Below are 7,945 nucleotides of genomic sequence, written 5' to 3' on the forward strand. Positions count from 1 at the left end.
TTTATGAAGGAAGTGGGAAGGAGAGCAGAGAACTCTTTAAAAATGTAGATAACGTCTGGGTCAAAATCAAAATCTCATGAAGAATTCAGCCTTCACTGAATGTATAAACTTTTTACGAGCAAAAACAAACTCTTTGAACTCTTTGAACTCGAGGGAGAAGACGAGGAAACACACAGATGTTAGAAAAAGATCTTAAACTAGATTTTTGTTAAATTCAGCTATAAAATCTGGAAAAACACCAAAGCATTCCAACACGGTTCAGAGACACTATTGGACCAAAAAGGTGTTTTATGCAAAGGATAAAACTCCCAAACTGAAGCCAGTTCTTTACACAGTTGAGAGGAACGCTGCTGAAGAGTCCTGATTGGACTGCTGTGTTTCTAAAAGTAGAATGGGAGGCAGAGCCCTCAGTTATCAGGCCCCTCTCTGTGGAACCAGCTGCCAGTTTGGGAGGCAGAGCCTTCAGTTATCAGGCCCCTCTCTGTGGAACCAGCTGCCAGTTTGGGAGAAAGAGCCTTCAGTTATCAGGCCCCTCTCTGTGGAACCAGCTGCCAGTTTGGGAGAAAGAGCCTTCAGTTATCAGGCCCCTCTCTGAGGGACCAGCTGCCAGTTTGGGAGGCGGAGCCTTCAGTTATCAGGCCCCTCTCTGTGGAACCAGCTGCCAGTTTGGGAGGCAGAGCCTTCAGTTATCAGGCCCCTCTCTGTGGAACCAGCTGCCAGTTTGGGAGGCGGAGCCTTCAGTTATCAGGCCCCTCTCTGTGGAACCAGCTTCCAGTTTGGGAGGCAGAGCCTTCAGTTATGAGGCCCCTCTCTGTGGAACCAGCTGCCAGTTTGGGAGAAAGAACCTTCAGTTATCAGGCCCCTCTCTGTGGAACCAGCTGCCAGTTTGGGAGGCAGAGCCTTCAGTTATCAGGCCCCTCTCTGTGGAACCAGCTGCCAGTTTGGGAGGCAGAGCCTTCAGTTATCAGGCCCCTCTCTGTGGAACCAGCTGCCAGTTTGGGAGGCAGAGCCTTCAGTTATCAGGCCCCTCTCTGTGGAACCAGCTGCCAGTTTGGGAGGCAGAGCCGTCAGTTATCAGGCCCCTCTCTGTGGAACCAGCTGCCAGTTTGGGAGGCAGAGCCTTCAGTTATCAGGCCCCTCCCTGTGGAACCAGCTGCCAGTTTGGGAGGCAGAGCCGTCAGTTATCAGGCCCCTCTCTGTGGAACCAGCTGCCAGTTTGGGAGGCAGAGCCTTCAGTTATCAGGCCCCTCTCTGTGGAACCAGCTGCCAGTTTGGGAGGCAGAGCCTTCAGTTATCAGGCCCCTCTCTGTGGAACCAGCTGCCAGTTTGGGAGGCAGAGCCTTAAGTTATCAGGCCCCTCTCTCTGGAACCAGCTGCCAGTTTGGGAGGCGGAGCCTTCAGTTATCAGGCCCCTCTCTGTGGAACCAGCTGCCAGTTTGGGAGAAAGAGCCTTCAGTTATCAGGCCCCTCTCTGTGGAACCAGCTGCCAGTTTGGGAGAAAGAGCCTTCAGTTATCAGGCCCCTCTCTGTGGAACCAGCTGCCAGTTTGGGAGGCAGAGCCTTCAGTTATCAGGCCCCTCTCTGTGGAACCAGCTGCCAGTTTGGGAGAAAGAGCCTTCAGTTATAAGGCCCCTCTCTGTGGAACCAGCTGCCAGTTTGGGAGGCGGAGCCTTCAGTTATCAGGCCCCTCTCTGTGGAACCAGCTTCCAGTTTGGGAGGCAGAGCCTTCAGTTATCAGGCCCCTCTCTGTGGAACCAGCTTCCAGTTTGGGAGGCAGAGCCTTCAGTTATCAGGCCCCTCTCTGTGGAACCAGCTGCCAGTTTGGGAGGCGGAGCCTTCAGTTATCAGGCCCCTCTCTGTGGAACCAGCTGCCAGTTTGGGAGGCAGAGCCTTCAGTTATCAGGCCCCTCTCTGTGTAACCAGCTGCCAGTTTGGGAGGCAGAGCCTTCAGTTATCAGGCCCCTCTCTGTGGAACCAGCTGCCAGTTTGGGAGGCAGAGCCTTCAGTTATCAGGCCCCTCTCTGTGGAACCAGCTGCCAGTTTGGGAGGCAGAGCCTTCAGTTATCAGGCCCCTCTCTGTGGAACCTGCTGCCAGTTTGGGAGGCAGAGCCGTCAGTTATCAGGCCCCTCTCTGTGGAACCAGCTGCCAGTTTGGGAGGCAGAGCCTTCAGTTATCAGGCCCCTCTCTGTGGAACCAGCTGCCAGTTTGGGAGGCAGAGCCTTCAGTTATCAGGCCCCTCTCTGTGGAACCAGCTGCCAGTTTGGGAGGCAGAGCCTTCAGTTATCAGGCCCCTCTCTGTGGAACCAGCTGCCAGTTTGGGAGGCAGAGCCTTCAGTTATCAGGCCCCTCTCTGTGGAACCAGCTGCCAGTTTGGGAGGCAGAGCCTTCAGTTATCAGGCCCCCTCTCTGTGGAACCAGCAGCCAGTTTGGGAGGCAGAGCCCTCAGTTATCAGGCCCCTCTCTTGTGGAATAAGCTGCCAGTTTGGGAGGCAGAGCCTTCGGTTATCAGGCCCCTCTTGTGGAACCAGCTGCCAGTTTGGGAGAAAGAGCCCTCAGTTATCAGGCCCCTCTCTGTGGAACCAGCTGCCAGTTTGGGAGGCAGAGCCTTCAGTTATCAGGCCCCTCTCTGTGGAACCAGCTGCCAGTTTGGGAGAAAGAGCCTTCAGTTATCAGGCCCCTCTCTGTGGAACCAGCTGCCAGTTTGGGAGGCAGAGCCTTCGGTTATCAGGCCCCTCTTGTGGAACCAGCTGCCAGTTTGGGAGAAAGAGCCCTCAGTTATCAGGCCCCTCTCTGTGGAACCAGCTGCCAGTTTGGGAGGCAGAGCCTTCAGTTATCAGGCCCCTCTCTGTGGAACCTGCTGCCAGTTTGGGAGGCAGAGCCTTCAGTTATCAGGCCCCTCTCTGTGGAACCAGCTGCCAGTTTGGGAGGCAGAGCCTTCAGTTATCAGGCCCCCTCTCTGTGGAACCAGCAGCCAGTTTGGGAGGCAGAGCCCTCAGTTATCAGGCCCCTCTCTTGTGGAATAAGCTGCCAGTTTGGGAGGCAGAGCCTTCGGTTATCAGGCCCCTCTTGTGGAACCAGCTGCCAGTTTGGGAGGCAGAGCCTTCAGTTATCAGGCCCCTCTCTGTGGAACCTGCTGCCAGTTTGGGAGGCAGAGCCGTCAGTTATCAGGCCCCTCTCTGTGGAACCAGCTGCCAGTTTGGGAGGCAGAGCCTTCAGTTATCAGGCCCCTCTCTGTGGAACCAGCTGCCAGTTTGGGAGGCAGAGCCTTCAGTTATCAGGCCCCTCTCTGTGGAACCAGCTGCCAGTTTGGGAGGCAGAGCCTTCAGTTATCAGGCCCCTCTCTGTGGAACCAGCTGCCAGTTTGGGAGGCAGAGCCTTCAGTTATCAGGCCCCTCTCTGTGGAACCAGCTGCCAGTTTGGGAGGCAGAGCCTTCAGTTATCAGGCCCCTCTCTGTGGAACCAGCTGCCAGTTTGGGAGGCAGAGCCTTCAGTTATCAGGCCCCTCTCTGTGGAACCTGCTGCCAGTTTGGGAGGCAGAGCCGTCAGTTATCAGGCCCCTCTCTGTGGAACCAGCTGCCAGTTTGGGAGGCAGAGCCTTCAGTTATCAGGCCCCTCTCTGTGGAACCAGCTGCCAGTTTGGGAGGCAGAGCCTTCAGTTATCAGGCCCCTCTCTGTGGAACCAGCTGCCAGTTTGGGAGGCAGAGCCTTCAGTTATCAGGCCCCTCTCTGTGGAACCAGCTGCCAGTTTGGGAGGCAGAGCCTTCAGTTATCAGGCCCCTCTCTGTGGAACCAGCTGCCAGTTTGGGAGGCAGAGCCTTCAGTTATCAGGCCCCCTCTCTGTGGAACCAGCAGCCAGTTTGGGAGGCAGAGCCCTCAGTTATCAGGCCCCTCTCTTGTGGAATAAGCTGCCAGTTTGGGAGGCAGAGCCTTCGGTTATCAGGCCCCTCTTGTGGAACCAGCTGCCAGTTTGGGAGAAAGAGCCCTCAGTTATCAGGCCCCTCTCTGTGGAACCAGCTGCCAGTTTGGGAGGCAGAGCCTTCAGTTATCAGGCCCCTCTCTGTGGAACCAGCTGCCAGTTTGGGAGAAAGAGCCTTCAGTTATCAGGCCCCTCTCTGTGGAACCAGCTGCCAGTTTGGGAGGCAGAGCCTTCGGTTATCAGGCCCCTCTTGTGGAACCAGCTGCCAGTTTGGGAGAAAGAGCCCTCAGTTATCAGGCCCCTCTCTGTGGAACCAGCTGCCAGTTTGGGAGGCAGAGCCTTCAGTTATCAGGCCCCTCTCTGTGGAACCTGCTGCCAGTTTGGGAGGCAGAGCCTTCAGTTATCAGGCCCCTCTCTGTGGAACCAGCTGCCAGTTTGGGAGGCAGAGCCTTCAGTTATCAGGCCCCCTCTCTGTGGAACCAGCAGCCAGTTTGGGAGGCAGAGCCCTCAGTTATCAGGCCCCTCTCTTGTGGAATAAGCTGCCAGTTTGGGAGGCAGAGCCTTCGGTTATCAGGCCCCTCTTGTGGAACCAGCTGCCAGTTTGGGAGAAAGAGCCCTCAGTTATCAGGCCCCTCTCTGAGGAACCAGCTGCCAGTTTGGGAGGCAGAGCCTTCAGTTATCAGGCCCCTCTCTGTGGAACCAGCTGCCAGTTTGGGAGGCAGAGCCTTCAGTTATCAGATCCCTCTCTGTGGAACCAGCTGCCAGTTTGGGAGGCAGAGCCTTCAGTTATCAGGCCCCCTCTCTGTGGAATAAGCTGCCAGTTTGGGAGGCAGAGCCCTCAGTTATCAGGCCCCTCTCTGTGGAACCAGCTGCCAGTTTGGGAGGCAGAGCCCTCAGTTATCAGGCCCCTCTCTGTGGAACCAGCTGCCAGTTTGGGAGGCAGAGCCTTCAGTTATCAGGCCCCTCTCTGTGGAACCAGCTGCCAGTTTGGGAGGCAGAGCCTTCAGTTATCAGGCCCCCTCTCTGTGGAACCAGCAGCCAGTTTGGGAGGCAGAGCCCTCAGTTATCAGGCCCCTCTCTTGTGGAATAAGCTGCCAGTTTGGGAGGCAGAGCCTTCAGTTATCAGGCCCCCTCTCTGTGGAACCAGCTGCCAGTTTGGGAGGCAGAGCCTTCAGTTATCAGGCCCCCTCTCTGTGGAACCAGCAGCCAGTTTGGGAGGCAGAGCCCTCAGTTATCAGGCCCCTCTCTTGTGGAATAAGCTGCCAGTTTGGGAGGCAGAGCCTTCGGTTATCAGGCCCCTCTTGTGGAACCAGCTGCCAGTTTGGGAGGCAGAGCCTTCAGTTATCAGGCCCCTCTCTGTGGAACCAGCTGCCAGTTTGGGAGGCAGAGCCTTCAGTTATCAGGCCCCTCTCTGTGGAACCAGCTGCCAGTTTGGGAGGCAGAGCCTTCAGTTATCAGGCCCCTCTCTGTGGAACCAGCTGCCAGTTTGGGAGGCAGAGCCTTCAGTTATCAGGCCCCCTCTCTGTGGAACCAGCAGCCAGTTTGGGAGGCAGAGCCTTCAGTTATCAGGCCCCTCTCTGTGGAACCAGCTGCCAGTTTGGGAGGCAGAGCCTTCAGTTATCAGGCCCCTCTCTGTGGAACCAGCTGCCAGTTTGGGAGGCAGAGCCTTCAGTTATCAGGCCCCTCTCTGTGGAACCAGCTGCCAGTTTGGGAGGCAGAGCCTTCAGTTATCAGGCCCCTCTCTTGTGGAATAAGCTGCCAGTAAATGTCCAGGAAGCAGACACCCTTTCCACTTTTCAGGCTTAAAACTTTCCTTTTTGATAAAGCTCATAGTCAGGGATGGCTCAGGTGGTCCTAAAACATCCCATAGTTAAGCTGCTATAGGCCCAGACTGCTGGGGGGCCTCATCTGTCACACCTTTCCTCACTTTACTCTCTTTTTCCCCCGTTTAATTTCTCAAATGATATTATGTACATGTGACATTATTATGGTCATTAACTCGTGTTTCCCTGTTCCAACAGGTATCCTTTGAATGGTGTTACAATGTATGTTGTCCCCTCTTTTCTGTCTTCTCAAACCCCAGCTGGTGGAGGCGGATGGCCACCCTTCCTGGTTCTGGTTCTGGTTCTGCCAGAGTTTTCTTCCTGTTCAAAGGGAGTCATTCCTCTCCACAGTCGCCTCAGGCACGCTCAGGACGGGAGATTGGACTGAAGACAAGTTTCGGTGCAATCTGTTGGTTTCCTTAGCTGGGAAACTGTTTTTGAATTGGCTCTATATGAATGAATTGGATTATTTTATAAATAATTATGATTACAATGAATTGAATTCCAATTGGCTTGAATTGGACTTTATTATTTAAGTGCCTTGAGATGACATTTGTTGTATTTGGCGCGATATAAATAAAACTGAATTAAATTGAATTGCATTATGCAGATCGGAGAGTAGAGAAGCAAGCAGAGAAATGAATGCAGGAATATTTTTCCAGAGAGCGATATTTGCAGCACCGGGACGTCCGACACAGGTGAGCTGTCACTGATGTCTGATCATAAGCGTTTTAAAGGAGGACAGGGGAGGAGATGGCTCCAAAGTGGTGGTGATAGTAATGCTGTAATCAGACACTAGTTCACGGTTCAGTTGTCCTAACCTGCAGTCCCCAGAGAATAGTAGCTTAGAATAGAAGGAACCAACTTATTCCAACTTTTTGCGCATACGCGGACGTCTCAGTTATTCTGTCTCTGCATGTTAATGATGCTCACCTCTGTACCAGCTGACAGGTTCTGGCTGGCATTGATGTCTGTAAATGCAATTATTAATGTTGCTTATGATGCGTGCGCTCCAGCTGGCTGCTGTGACGGCTCACTGACACTGTGTTTCTGCTTCATTAACATGTTTCACACTCGCCCGGTTTACATTAATACCTGTATTTTCATGTTTGAAATTTCAGGGGATTTTCATGATAGATTATTAGAGTTGGTTTGCGAGGTTGTGGAGTTCCTCTAAAAAGGCTTTAATAGGCTATTAAAGGCCTAAAAAGGTTGAGAACCACTGTACTAGATGGCAGCCATCTTGAATTTCACGGTCAAAACAAAGTTGTAATATCAAAATGATGTCAGATTTGGAATCCTCATGGTTGACTTGTATGAAAACGTGCCTTCATACACGATTCTAGGTCATTCAGATCAAAAGTTATTTTGTAGAGATGGCGCCGGGCGCCATTTTGAATTTGGATCTCTAGCAAAAAATGCCGGGATTTTTGGGAGGGACATGGGGGCTAAATCTTTTCTAAAGGGTCCATAGAGGTCAAATCAATCATCAAAACATTGTTGCCAGAGGATGGTCACTGAACCTCACATTATGACCCGACTAAATGGTGAGACATTTATAAAAAAATAAAACCCACCGTCATTCCGACCACAGGAGGAAAAAAGTGTCAGAATGACGTTTGATAGAAAATTAAAGTGTCGGGGTGGTCGGTGGCGTAGTGGGCTGAGCAGGAACACCATGTACAGAGGCTACAGTCCTCGCTGCAGCTGGCCCCGGTTCCAGTCCCCCATCGGATGGCCCTTTGCTGCATGTAGTTCCCCCTCTCTCTGCACCCTGCTTCCTGTCTCTCTAAACTGTCCTATCCATTAAAGCAGGGCTATTCAATTACAAATACAGTTGGGCCAGATTTTAAAACCGAGACCTTAAGCTGGGCCGGACATTTTCAGCGGTCAGTAAGGAGGAAGTAATGACAAATATAATGAAACAACATGTGATGTTTATTCATCATTTCCCCTCTTCGTATGTTTGTAAAACACATTTCAAAACTGTTAAATGAACTGAGGTAGTCGCAGTTCTCTGACTGCTGAAATAACCCGGGCATTAAAACAAAAAGTGCACATCCATGGTGATGAAACAGTTTTCCCTTTTGAAATGAAATAAACATAAACAAAACTTCTCTAAATAAATAGAACCTGAGGTAACAGCAATGCTATTTTTCACTTTAAAATACTAAAAAGAATATTTTCGCAAACTGTGTTTTTCAT

This window comes from Odontesthes bonariensis, chromosome 6, assembly GCF_027942865.1.
Source record: "Odontesthes bonariensis isolate fOdoBon6 chromosome 6, fOdoBon6.hap1, whole genome shotgun sequence".
NCBI classification, from domain to species: domain Eukaryota; kingdom Metazoa; phylum Chordata; class Actinopteri; order Atheriniformes; family Atherinopsidae; genus Odontesthes; species Odontesthes bonariensis.